Source organism: Pleurodeles waltl, unplaced genomic scaffold (assembly GCF_031143425.1).
Source record: "Pleurodeles waltl isolate 20211129_DDA unplaced genomic scaffold, aPleWal1.hap1.20221129 scaffold_39, whole genome shotgun sequence".
Taxonomy (NCBI): domain Eukaryota; kingdom Metazoa; phylum Chordata; class Amphibia; order Caudata; family Salamandridae; genus Pleurodeles; species Pleurodeles waltl.
In genome coordinates this window covers 1412784-1423154 of record NW_027150097.1, presented here as the reverse complement: position 1 = coordinate 1423154, position 10371 = coordinate 1412784, and the positions used below count along the sequence as shown (strand labels likewise).

The window sequence follows — 10371 nt, the reverse complement described above, 5'->3', positions numbered from 1 at the left end:
TGCTTTTCCCAGCTCCTATCAGTGGATGTTACAGATCGGGGCTGGAGTGTCACAGGATTACCGGGCCCAAAAGTACTAGTTCCAGACAGTAAATCTACCCCACTCCGTTCATTACTGTCTGGGGTGGAACTGGGACTGACACTGCCAGGCCTTCACTGCACGTGTAGAGCTGAGTCTGGGCTCAGACCCCACAGACGCTGCCAGGCCTTCACAGCACGTGTAGAGCTGAGTCTGGGCTCAGACCCCAGACACTGCAAGGCCTTCACTGCACGTGTAGAGCTGAGTCTGGGCTCAGACCCTACAGACACTGCCAGGCCTTCACTGCACGTGTAGAGCTGAGTCTGGGCTCAGACCCCACAGACACTGCAAGGCCTTCACTGCACGTGTAGAGCTGAGTCTGGGCTCAGACCCCACAGACACTGCAAGGCCTTCACTGCACGTGTAGAGCTGAGTCTGGGCTCACACCCCACAGACACTGCAAGGCCTTCACTGCACGTGTAGAGCTGAGTCTGGGCTCAGACCCTACAGACACTGCCAGGCCTTCACTGCACGTGTAGAGCTGAGTCTGGGCTCAGACCCCACGGACACTGCAAGGCCTTCACTGCACGTGTAGAGCTGAGGTGGGCTCAGACCCCACAGACACTGCAAGGCCTTCACAGCAGGTGTAGAGCTGAGTCTGGGCTCAGACCCCACGGACACTGCCAGGCCTTCACTGCACGTGTAGAGCTGAGTCTGGGCTCAGACCCTACAGACACTGCCAGGCCTTCACTGCACGTGTAGAGCTGAGTCTGGGCTCAGACCCCACGGACACTGCAAGGCCTTCACTGCACGTGTAGAGCTGAGTCTGGGCTCAGACCCCACGGACACTGCAAGGCCTTCACTGCACGTGTAGAGCTGAGGTGGGCTCAGACCCCACAGACACTGCAAGGCCTTCACAGCAGGTGTAGAGCTGAGTCTGGGCTCAGACCCCACGGACACTGCAAGGCCTTCACTGCACGTGTAGTGCTGAGTCTGGGCTCAGACCCCACGGACACTGCAAGGCCTTCACTGCACGTGTAGAGCTGAGTCTGGGCTCAGACCACACAGACACTGCAAGGCCTTCACTGCACGTGTAGAGCTGAGTCTGGGCTCAGACCCCACGGACACTGCCAGGCCTTCACTGCACGTGTAGAGCTGAGGTGGGCTCAGACCCCACGGACACTGCCAGGCCTTCACTGCACGTGTAGAGCTGCGTCTGGGCTCAGACCCCACAGACACTGCAAGGCCTTCACTGCACGTGTAGAGCTGAGCACTGCAAGGCCTTCACTGCACGTGTAGAGCTGAGTCTGGGCTCAGACCCCACAGACACTGCAAGGCCTTCACAGCACGTGTAGAGCTGAGTCTGGGCTCAGACCCCAGACACTGCGAGGCCTTCACTGCACGTGTAGAGCTGAGTCTGGGCTCAGACCCCACAGACACTGCAAGGCCTTCACTGCACGTGTAGAGCTGAGTCTGGGCTCAGACCCCCGGACGCTGCTGTCTTCAGTCTGTAGGAGGCAGAGGGGGAGACAGGAGGGGACACTCTGCACCCTGAACCTGCCCACAAGGAACCCGCTCCACCCAGTTAGTAATCCAGTCCTGGTTTAAGAATTAATATAGATGGGGATAATGTGATAATGTTATTTATTAAGGACCAAACAATGCAACCATATGGTCGAGTGAATGTTCTTTATTCTAATGAATGCCCCCATCTCCCTTCTTTGTGTTTTCTCTGGACAAATGTGTCTTCTCAGCTGCACATCAGAGGCCTTCACAGATCTTGCTGCCTAAAAAACCCCAAGAAATGCAGCGGACATGAAATGTTTGCACCCCCAAACAGAAAGGATTATGGTCTAGGTCTGCTACATAGGAAACATTAAATACAAATTGAAGGGAGCACAAACTCCATTGTTTTAAATGGGGGAACCCACACTACAGTGAAGGGCTGTCCTTGGCTCGTCTTTGTGTGTGCTTTATAAATCCAAGGTGAATATAGTTAATTTAAATTAACACTGTTTTCACAAGTGCCTCTGCCATTAACAAGTAGTGTGTGTTGTGTGTGTTTTAGAAACTACAAGGGCTGCCTGTCCCTCCGCATGGTTAGGCCCTGCTCCCAGCTTATCAGTGGAGCTATGTCGCACAGTGACGTCACCAAGATGCTGGGAGTTCTTCTAAACCCTCCATCTCACTTACCTTGTCCGTGACAAATGAATGTATTTTATACAATTTGTGTCAAATTGCAGTCAGCACCCAGACGGGGTTGGGGAACAAATAGTCAATTTACTCAGGGGTGTAGCTTCAGGAAGGATGTTTGGGGTGTTACACCTGCTTAAAAAGTGTATTTTTTGATAAATAGTTGGGTGCAGGTGCCTTCAGTTGAGTATAGTGAGGATTTCACCAGTAATTTTTACATACACACAAACGAAGACACGCACACCAACACACTGTCCCTCTCTGCTTTAAAAGTCTTTAAAAATGTTGGTTATTTTGCACAATACTGTGGGCCTCATTTACAAAGTTTTGGTGCAGGGCAGCTTCGCAAGTTTTTTGCTGTGCTGTCCTGCATCAAAACAAAAGGGCAGGAATGTATTACATCTACAAGATACAGCGCATTCCTCTCCTGGTCCCCTGCGCTGGCGCACAATTTGCTGCCATGCGCCGTAGCTGGCACCTTTGCACCTTGATGCAAGGGTGCCTGCATCATGGGGATGATTGTTTTTCTGCAGGTAGGGATACCTTCCTGCATAAAAACAATCATGTGAGACGTTTGCCTCTTTCATTGTGTGCTGTAGAATGCAGCACGCATAGAAAGAGAAATAAATGGGGAGAAATAATACTATTTCTTCCCGTTGCGCCACCCTTACGCCACCCATGAGGTGGCATAGGTATCTGACGCATTCCTAGACTTGTAAATCTGGGAATGTGTCAAATTCCATGGATGTTGTATGGGGACACCCACAGCGATACCCATGGAATGCCCCTTTCACGCAGAGTAGTGCGTGAAAGGAGGCCACATTTACAAGGCCATGTAAAGCCATACAAAGTGGTTTTGCATGGCCTTGTAGATATGACCCTGCAGCCTGCGCCACCGGTGCGTCAGAAAAAGAGACGCACCTGTGGAGCAAGCCGCTTGTAAATGGGGCCCGTGGTTTTGCTCATTTCTGGCCTCATTTAAAAGAAAGTGGCGCATCGCGGCGCTGTGCCAAAATTAGCAGCACTGCTCTGTGTTACTTCAGAAACGTAGGGATGCACCGTATTTACGACAATACGGTGCACCCCTGTGTTTTCCATAGCGCTGGCGCTAAAATTAGCAGCTTAGCACCAACGCTGGCACCCTTGCACCATTGTGCAGGGGTGTGTGCATTGCAGGGAATGATTGTTTATGTGCAGAAAAATATCCCTTCCTGCACATAAAGAATCAATAATGGCATTTGCTACTTCTATGTGTGCAGAATGCAACAAACATAGAAGTAGCAAATCGTCATTATTGAATGATTGTTTATGTGCGGGAAGAAACGTTCCTGCACCTAAACAATCATTGATGGTGTTTTGCTCTTTCTATATGTTCTGCAGAATCAAGCACACACAGGACAAAAACAAGACGAAATAAAAGTATTTCTTCATGTCGCGCCATTTTAACACCACCCTTCGTCTGGCGTTAGTTTTTGGCGCTGCCTCAGGTTTACCAGTTCTCGTAAATCTGGGGCAGCGTCAAAATGCAATGGGTGTTGCCGTGGAACGCCCACAGCAACACCCATTGCACGCCCCTTTCACGCTAAGTGATGCGTGTAAAGGGCCTGTATTTACCAGGTGGTACATAAGCCCTTAGTGCCCCCATCAATCTTTATTCCTCTCCCTTTCCACTGCCCTCTAAGCCCCTCTCATGCGCGTGCGTGTCTGATGTATGTTAACCACATGTGCCAGCATCCCTGTTGGAAAAGCTGAAGGTTACACCCCAAATCTTACTCACCAAACTACACCCCGGAATTTACTTCTCAAAATGTCACTCTCAGGGCATCCAGGTGTGACTTCAAGACGATCGCCTCATTTACCACAATAATATATCATGTATGTTATGTGTATGTAAATTGTCCAGTTTGTGCCGACTCGAAGGGACAAATGCTGCATGTTGGCGCTAGAGACAAGGGTGGATGCTTCTTTGGACGGATTAAAATAAATCTGTTTGAAGTGCTTTCTGTTCAGAAAGATTGTCAGCGGGTTTGTGAGTCCTCCCTGCAGAGGATGTCTCAGTCGTGAATATCTTCACTGCTGCTGTGGGAGCTGGTGAAGCCGTCTGGGGCCTTCTTCTAATGCACAGATCATCTCTTCTGTGTCTCTGCGCTTATAAAATAGGAGAAGAGCACGTGGGCGCTTTAATTCACCACCCGGTTAATAACTGTGACAGATTATTACAAGTTTGTAAAGTGGGCAAAAGTTTCAGGTCTCACCAGATTTGAACTCGAAACGGTGGATAACCATTACACCATGGAACCGGATGTTTCTGCGGTTACAACGCTTCCAGTGACAAGACTGGGTGGGGCTGGGCGGGGCGATCTGTAGCGACCTATTGATTTTTCCATTCACTACAAGTCATTCTATTTTTACATTTAAAAGAAAGCTCCAGGTATATGTAAAAAGGGACATTTAACAAGGAAATACACAAACACCCAGAGCTGCAGCTTGGATTGTTTTTAAAGGGCGCATAGAAGTCACCCTCTGACTCGGTTCCTTTCATTTACCTCGCACTTCTAGCGCTTAGAAGCCTTATGAAGCGTCTTGTGAAAGGAATGAAACGGGGCCCTTTCCTACACAAGCTTCAGTTAAACCCCCGCTCTCTCCCCATGTGGAGCGAGCAGAACATGTAATGTGCACATTTTACAGGAGAATAAAGCGCGGGTTTGAACAGAATCGTCCGGTTCCTCTTGTGAAGTTACTTGGAAGCCCCGCGAGGGGCAGGTGAGACCTGGAGGGGTCGGTGAACTCCTCTCGGTGAAGAGACGGAAGAAGCAGGAGAAATATGTGACCTCTGCACGAGCTGCGGCGGAATTAAGGAGGAAGAAAATGTCCGGATACGATAAAAATGTGTCCTTCCCATACCGGGAGTCGAACCCGGGCCGCCTGGGTGAAAACCAGGAATCCTAACCGCTAGACCATATGGGAGCTGTGTGTGACCTGCCCGGGTCTCTTTATAAATAGAGGCCTCTGCCCCGCAGCGCCTCCTGCAGCCTTCAGTGAGCTACCAGTGTCTGCACTGCGGGGAGCTGGACACACAAGCAATAAGGACACAAACTTCACTCTAACAAGGAACCCGAGTTGTGCTCATCGCTCTTTACAACATAGACAGTCTCGGGATATTCAGGGAGATGACAGAAGAACACCTCAATATGAAAACACACAGCACTGCACATCACACGCCGAGCAGCACTGCAGCACTGCACCGGGTCCGTTCACTGCAGTCTGACCCTTACAGCAACGCTGCACATTCACACTCACTGCACAACTCTACGTGGTGACAGAGCAGCACTGCACAGTGACCCTCACTGTGGCGATGTACATGGTGACACAGGAGCACTGCATTACCTGACACTCAGTGCAGCACTGCAGGACTGAACGTGGTGACACAACAGCACTGCACAGTGACCCTCACTGCAGAACTCTACGTGGTGACCGAGTGCAGCTCCAGATAGAGCGCCAGTCACTGTGGCAGTGCACACCGTGACACAGCAGCACTGCACAGGGTGACACTCACTGCAGCACTGCAAAGCGTGAACTCCCTGCAGAACTCTACGTCGTGACTCAGTGCAGCTCCACACAGTGTGACCGTCACTGTGGCAATGTACATGGTGACAAAGCAGCACTGCAGAGGGTGACACTACAGCACTGCAGAACTCTACGTGGTGACACAGGAGCACTGCATTACCTGACACTCACTGCAGCACTGCAGAACTCTACGTGGTGACACAGCAGCACTGCACAGTGACCCTCACTGTGGCAGTGTGCACGGTGACACAGGAGCACTGCCGAACTCTACGTGGTGACACACTGTAGAGCTGCACAGAGTGACCCTCACTGTGCCAATGTACATGGTGACACAGAAGAACTGCATTACCTGACACTCACTGCAGCACTGCACAACTCTACGTAGTGACACAGCAGCACTGCGCAGAGTGACACTCACTGAAGAACTCTACTCTAGAGTGCAGCTCTAGATAGAGTGCTCGTCACTGTGGCAGTGTACACGCTGACACAGCAGCACTGCACAGGGTGACACTCACTGCAGAACTCTACGTGGTGACACACTGTAGGTCTGCACAGAGTGACCCTCACTGTGACAATGTACATGGTGACGAAGGAGCGCTGCACAGAGTGACACTCACTGCAGAACTCTACGTGGCGACAGAGTGCAGCTGTAGCTAGAGTACCGATCACTGTGGCAGTGTACACCGTGACACAGCAGCACTGCACAAGGTGACACTCACAGCAGCACTGCAGAACTGTACATGGTGACACAGTGCAGCTCTACACAGTGACCGTCAGGGTGGCAATGTACACGGTTATACAGCAACACTGCATTACCTGACATTCACAGTAGCACTGCAGAGTGTGGCCTAACTGCATCACTTGACAATGGTCCTCGCTGCAGGAGATTAAAGAGCGGATTTGAAAAGCACTGTCCCAGAATTGTCAGGTTCCTCTTATCAATGTACAAGCAGCGCTGCATTACCTGACATTCACTGCAGAACTACAGATTGTGGCCTCACTGCATCGCTTGCCAATGGTTCTCGCTGGAGCACTGCACAGTGAGCTTCACTGCTATACTGTCTAGAGAGAACCTAAAACTGACACTACACCGAGACACTCACTGCATAGTCACACTCATTACTGCAAAGTAGAGGGGTCTCATTGCAGCACTACAAATGTCTACTGCAGAACTGTAGAGCCAGACCCTCACTGCAGGGCTGCACAGTGCCTGCCCTTCCACACAGAACAATACCAAGACACCCTCATAGCAGCACTGCACAGATTGGCAGCCATTATACTGCACTGCAGCCCACAGGGACCTCACTGCAGAACTGTAGAGCCTGACCTCACTGCAGACCTGTAGAGCCTGACCCTCACTGCAGGGCTGCACAGTGCCTGCCCCTCCACACAGAACATTACCAAGACAACCTCATAGCAGCACTGCACAGAATGGAAGCCATTATACTGCACTGCAGCCCACAGGGACCTCACTGCAAAACTGTAGAGCCTGACCTCACTGCAGACCTGTAGAGCCTGACCCTCACTGCAGGGCTGCACAGTGCCTGCCCTTCCACACAGAACATTACCAAGACAACCTCATAGCAGCACTGCACAGAATGGAAGCCATTATACTGCACTGCAGCCCACAGGGACCTCACTGCAGAACTGTAGAGCCTGACCTCACTGCAGAACTGTGGAGCCTGACCTCACTGCAGAACTGTGGAGCCTGACCTCACTGTAGAACTGTGGAGCCTGACCTCACTGCAGAACTGTGGAGCCTGACCTCACTGTAGAACTGTGGAGCCTGACCTCACTGCAGGGCCGCACAGCAGTGCTCCCTGCAGCACTGTACAAACACACCCTCGCAGCAGCGTTGCACAGAGTGACCTGAGTAACTTGTGTGGTCTGCCTACAGTTGTGTGTGTTTGACACTGCTTGCGGATCCATTTGCTGTTGTTTGCAGTATCTGACTTTGTGGGCAGTGCTGGTGTCCCCCAAGAGAAAGGCATATTTTAACTATATGCATATGTATTTGTTAATGCAATTGTGGTGCCATAGCATTGTGTTCTGTTTGGTATGGTAAGTATTTCATCTTGTGTTGTCCAATGTGAGCATGTATGGTGTTGAACTTGTCCCCAGATATAGATTATGGATTCTTCTGACGTGTGGCAGCTTGAGCTTTGTTTGTGCAGACATGGATTGTGTTGAATTGAACTATCTTTGTTTCCATTGGCCTGTGCATGTGTCCATTTAGCTGTGTGCACCTTGCAGCCACATCGTGTAGATGTATGTCCCATGCAGTTTAAGTTGTATTTGCTTTGTTGACATGCACTTCTTCGTTGTGCAGATTGGTATGTCACGTGCGTCTGGTGTTGGTTGTCCCTGGGATACCTGAAGGGCCAGCTCCTGTGCTGTTGTGTTAGGGGTATGTACAAAGTGATATGTCTCCCAGTGCAGCCTCCTTCCCTGAGTGCTCCTGATGCCCCCATGCCTATTGTGCAGGTATTGTTTGCATAGCAGGCTTGGAATATTTGTCTGTCTGACTACTGTACATCCCATTGTCCTTCTATTGTATTACAATGTGGGTGATGTGTGTGCCCATTGCAAAGCTTGTTCATGGGAATGGAGTTTGTGTTCCATGCCACATCCATACATATGTGTGTTTTACTGTGATGACAATGTCATGTGTGCAATGTGAGTGTGTGAGTTGTATTTGTAGATGTGATGTTACTGTGTTGTCAGTGTTTGTGTGACACAATGTTGTGTACACTTCACTGTCCCTTTGCCTGAGATGGTCAGACGTGTGTTTTAGTGTAGTGTTGCAGTGCATTGGGAGTGACCTACCTAAAGGGGGCATTTGGTAACTGTGAATGTGTCCTTGTTTATGTATGATTCCAACGCGGGGCACAATAAGACGTGTACTTGGTGTCCATATTATGAACCCCATATCATGTGGATGCTGGCGCGACAATCTGTTGCTGAGCTGCTTGACACAGGTAGCTGTGTATACTTACGGTCCATTGTGTACACGGCAGCGTGGATTTTGTGCACCTACGATGATCAGCAGCAGCTGATTCCGGGAGTCTCCTGTGTGGTGAAACCGAAGGCTTGCAGATAAACAAGCCTCCCTGCCAGGGTGCCTGCTGCCTGCAGATGATGCAAATGTGAGCAACAAGTTAATCTGCAAATGAATAGGGTAATCTGCAAGTGTAAAGAATGCTTTGTATCCCGTACTGGCTTTAATTGACCTAATCACTCAAACTTTTGTGAACTTTGGAATAATAGAGCAAAGGGTTAACAACTGGGTTGTGAAGTGCCTGCTTTTAATTGTATTTCTATCACTCTTACTACATCTGCAGGTATAGAAGGGACAGTAATGTAAATAAAAACTGCATTAAGTACACTCTGGGTACTACTAAAATCCATATTTTGGAAGCACTATTTTACCCTAAACATTTTGCGCATTTTGTAGCAGTTTATCTTATGCTGTGTGTAATGCAAGTTTAAACATATTCACAGTGCTTTCTGTCATAGGCTGTGTCATTGTAGCACAAAAAATACACGTCACTTTTCTCCCTTGCAACAACCTAGACTTGGGCCTTATTACATCCTTGGCAGAGAGGACTTCTCCATCACACATGTAACAGATATCCCGCCCACTGTATTACAAGTTCCATTATATTCTATGGAATTTGTGATACCACGGACGGAATATCCGTCACGTTTGTGACATAGTAATCCCCTCCACCAAGGTCATACTCAGGCCCTTAATTCTGTGGCTCTCTGGTTATACACAAATCTCTGCAGCGCGTTAACTAAGTGAGGTTTCATAATGTACTTTGGTGCATTTCCCAATGAGTAACAACTTTTTTTTAATGTATTTTTCATTTAGGCTGCATGTTATTTTATATGTAGGTACCTGACGGAGAAAGGCAATAAAAAATGACACAATTTTTTTTATTTTTTAGCCACTCCTTTGACCCCGTTCCCAAGCTTACTGACCACGCCCCCACTGAATGCAGTATCACAGTTCCCATACTTTTTTTAACGTTTAATGCACTTCGACCACTGGACACAGGTAACCTTTTGGGGATCACAAAACAACCTTTCTTTGCTGCTTTCAGACAGCGATTGCACCATAATGGGCCACAAAACATTTTGAACACAACATCTCTTCAAAAACATGAAAATGCTATGGGTTGTTGGCGCAATGTGCCAGGGAGATTTTCTCCCCGCTTCGGATTCAGAAACCGCAAACGTGCTGATGAGACACCAACTCTACCAGATCATTGGACTTGGCAAAGAGTGTAGTAGTCAGAATCATTCAATAGGAAATCAATGGCATAAAATATAAACATTATAGATGCCGTGAAAAAATTTAACACTAAATCAAACTCCAAACAGAATAAAAGTTTCAAAGCTTTACTACAATCCCAAAATTATTGTCACGTAGATGGTGCACAAAACGAAGTTATAAACATACATGAAAACCATAGGCTGACTGAAAAGTCTGAAAAGATTTAACGTCCAAAACTTCAACACTGTTAAACACTCCAAAAGAATAATATAGATTAGCAACAACACAATCTGTACATTATTATTAGATTTAAA

General features: G+C 48.7%; 1 non-coding gene across 1 annotated transcript; it reads right to left on the bottom strand.

The window, feature by feature from the left end:
* Positions 1-5106: 5106 nt before the first annotated feature.
* Positions 5107-5178, bottom strand: TRNAE-UUC (transfer RNA glutamic acid (anticodon UUC)). Its single transcript has one exon. It is a non-coding gene; the product is annotated as a tRNA-Glu (tRNA).
* Positions 5179-10371: the final 5193 nt, after the last annotated feature.